This window comes from Canis aureus, unplaced genomic scaffold (assembly GCF_053574225.1).
Source record: "Canis aureus isolate CA01 unplaced genomic scaffold, VMU_Caureus_v.1.0 ptg000300l_RagTag, whole genome shotgun sequence".
Classification (NCBI taxonomy): domain Eukaryota; kingdom Metazoa; phylum Chordata; class Mammalia; order Carnivora; family Canidae; genus Canis; species Canis aureus.
The window spans coordinates 4026-8019 of record NW_027554541.1 but is presented as its reverse complement, the minus strand read 5'-3'; the positions used below and the strand labels follow the sequence as shown (position 1 = coordinate 8019).

Here is a 3994-nt window from a genome sequence, read left to right as displayed (position 1 = left end):
TCCCTAATAAATTAGGAGGTGTACTCGCCCTAGTATTCTCCATCCTAATTTTAGCATTCATTCCATTCCTCCACACATCTAAGCAACGCAGTATAATATTCCGACCCCTCAGCCAATGCCTATTCTGACTTTTAGTCGCCGATCTTCTCACTTTAACTTGGATTGGAGGACAGCCAGTTGAACACCCTTTCATCATTATCGGACAGGTCGCCTCAATTCTATATTTCACCATCCTATTGATTCTAATGCCAACAATTAGCGTTATCGAAAATAATCTTCTAAAATGAAGAGTCTTTGTAGTATAATCATTACCTTGGTCTTGTAAACCAAAAATGGAGAGTAGTCGCCCTCCCTAAGACTCAAGGAAGAAGCTCTTGCTCCACCATCAGCACCCAAAGCTGAAATTCTTCTTAAACTATTCCCTGACACCCCCTACATTCATATATTGGACCACCTCTACTGTGCTATGTCAGTATCTCCAAAAAATCCTTCTTTCCCTCCCCTATGTACGTCGTGCATTAATGGCTTGCCCCATGCATATAAGCATGTACATGATATTATATCTTTACATAGGACATGTCTAGTCCAATTCCACAACCCATTGATCCTCAACAGTAACTAGATGCATATCACTTAGTCCAATAAGGGCTTAATCACCATGCCTCGAGAAACCATCAATCCTTGCCTGTAATGTCACTCTTCTCGCTCCGGGCCCATGCTAATGTGGGGGTTACTATCATGAAACTATACCTGGCATCTGGTTCTTACCTCAGGGCCATGACTCTATTTATTCCAATCCTACTAATTCTCGCAAATGGGACATCTCGATGGACTAGTGACTAATCAGCCCATGATCACACATAACTGTGGTGTCATGCATTTGGTATCTTTTATTTTTAGGGGGGGAATCTGCTATCACTCATCTATGACCGCAACGGCACTAACTCTAACTTATCTTCTGCTCTCAGGGAATATGCCCGTCGCGGCCCTAATGCAGTCAAATAACTTGTAGCTGGACTTATTCATTATCATTTATCAACTCACGCATAAAATCAAGGTGCTATTCAGTCAATGGTTTCAGGACATATAATTCTAGGACACACGTGTGTACACGTACGTACACGTGTGTACACGTACGTACACGTGTGTACACGTACGTACACGTGTGTACACGTACGTACACGTGTGTACACGTACGTACACGTGTGTACACGTACGTACACGTACGTACACGTACGTACACGTACGTACACGTACGTACACGTACGTACACGTGTGTACACGTACGTACACGTGTGTACACGTACGTACACGTGTGTACACGTACGTACACGTGTGTACACGTACGTACACGTGTGTACACGTACGTACACGTGTGTACACGTACGTACACGCGCAAGACATTAAGTTAACTTATACAAACCCCCCTTACCCCCCATAAACTCATGTCATCTATTATACACTTATTTATGTCCTGCCAAACCCCAAAAACAGGACTAAGTGCATACAATACTCACAAGCTTTATTTAAATTGTATACAAATGTATTGCTACTCTAGTTAACTTAACACAACAGTCTTACACGCATTCGATCTCGTGGTCTATCTATAGATAGCATCCCCTTTTTTTTTCCTCTCATATTTACTATGTATTTTATTTATTATACACACTACAATTTCAGTATAAGTTAATGTAGCTTAATTAATAAAGCAAGGCACTGAAAATGCCAAGATGAGTCGCACGACTCCATAAACACAAAGGTTTGGTCCTAGCCTTCCTATTAGTTCTTAGTAGACTTACACATGCAAGTCTCCACGCCCCAGTGAGAATGCCCTTAAAATCAGCAGTGATCTAAAGGAGCAGGTATCAAGCACACTCTTAAGTAGCTCATAACACCTTGCTAAGCCACACCCCCACGGGATACAGCAGTGATAAAAATTAAGCCATAAACGAAAGTTTGACTAAGCCATACTAAAAAGGGTTGGTAAATTTCGTGCCAGCCACCGCGGTCATACGATTAACCCAAACTAATAGGCCCACGGCGTAAAGCGTGTTTAAGATACCTTTGCACTAAAGTTAAAACTTAACTAAGCCGTAAAAAGCTACAGTTACCATAAAATAGACCACGAAAGTGACTTTATAATAATCTGACTACACGATAGCTAAGACCCAAACTGGGATTAGATACCCCACTATGCTTAGCCCTAAACATAGATAATTTTACAACAAAATAATTCGCCAGAGGACTACTAGCAATAGCTTAAAACTCAAAGGACTTGGCGGTGCTTTATATCCCTCTAGAGGAGCCTGTTCTATAATCGATAAACCCCGATAAACCTCACCACCCTTTGCTAATTCAGTCTATATACCGCCATCTTCAGCAAACCCTCAAAAGGTAGAATAGTAAGCACAATCATTTTACATAAAAAAGTTAGGTCAAGGTGTAACTTATGGGGTGGGAAGAAATGGGCTACATTTTCTACCCAAGAACATTCCACGAACGTTTTTATGAAATTAAAAACTGAAGGAGGATTTAGTAGTAAATTAAGAATAGAGAGCTTAATTGAATAGGGCCATGAAGCACGCACACACCGCCCGTCACCCTCCTCAAGTAATAAGACACAACCATAACCATATTAACTTAACTAAGACACAAGAGGAGACAAGTCGTAACAAGGTAAGCATACCGGAAGGTGTGCTTGGATTAATCAAAGTGTAGCTTAACTAAAGCGTCTGGCCTACACCCAGAAGATTTCATTACTTATGACCACTTTGAACAAAAGCTAGCCCAACTAACCCCAAACTTAAGTATCACAGACATATAAAGTAAAACATTTAGTTAAATAATAAAAGTATAGGAGATAGAAATTTTAATTGGAGCGATAGAGATAGTACCGTAAGGGAATGATGAAAGACATCTTAACAGTATTAAACAGCAAAGATTACCCCTTTTACCTTTTGCATAATGAACTAGCCAGAAACGACTTAACAAAGAGAACTTAAGCTAAGCTCCCCGAAACCAGACGAGCTACCCATAAACAATCTAAAAGGATCAACTCATCTATGTAGCAAAATAGTGAGAAGATTTGTGGGTAGAGGTGAAAAGCCTAACGAGCCTGGTGATAGCTGGTTGCCCACAAACAGAATTTTAGTTCAACTTTAAATTTACCTAAAAAAAAACAAAATTTTAATGTAAATTTAAAATATAGTCTAAGAAGGTACAGCTTCTTAGAATCAGGATACAACCTTTATTAGAGAGTATATACTAACATCACCATAGTTGGCTTAAAAGCAGCCACCAATTGAGAAAGCGTTCCAGCTCAACAAACAATATAACTTAATCCCAATCATATTACATCAACTCCTAATTATACCTCCTGGGCCATTCTATTTAAATATAGAAGCAACAATGCTAGTATGAGTAACAAGAACTATTTTCTCCCCGCATAAGCTTATATCAGAAACGGATAGACCACTGATAGTTAACAATCTGATAATATCAACCCAAAAATGAAATACTTATCTACCCTATTGTTAACCCAACACAGGCATGCATTTAAGGAAAGATTAAAAGGAGTAAAAGGAACTCGGCAAACACAAACCCCGCCTGTTTACCAAAAACATCACCTCCAGCATTTCTAGTATTGGAGGCACTGCCTGCCCAGTGACACTTGTTTAACGGCCGCGGTATCCTGACCGTGCAAAGGTAGCATAATCATTTGTTCTCTAAATAAGGACTTGTATGAATGGCCACACGAGGGTTTAACTGTCTCTTATTCCCAATCAGTGAAATTGACCTTCCCGTGAAGAGGCGGGAATGCCACAATAAGACGAGAAGACCCTATGGAGCTTTAATTAACTAACCCAAACTTATGGATACTAAATACCTACAAGGCATAACATTACACCATTATTGTGGGTTAGCAATTTAGGTTGGGGTGACCTCGGAATATAAAAAAACTCCCGAGTGATTAAAATTTAGACCCACAAGTCAA

At 39.8% G+C, this 3994-nt stretch overlaps 1 pseudogene; it reads left to right on the top strand.

The window, feature by feature from the left end:
- The first annotated feature begins 1754 nt into the window (after positions 1 to 1754).
- LOC144309973 (18S ribosomal RNA) lies at positions 1755 to 2709 on the top strand (annotated as a pseudogene).
- Positions 2710 to 3994: the final 1285 nt, after the last annotated feature.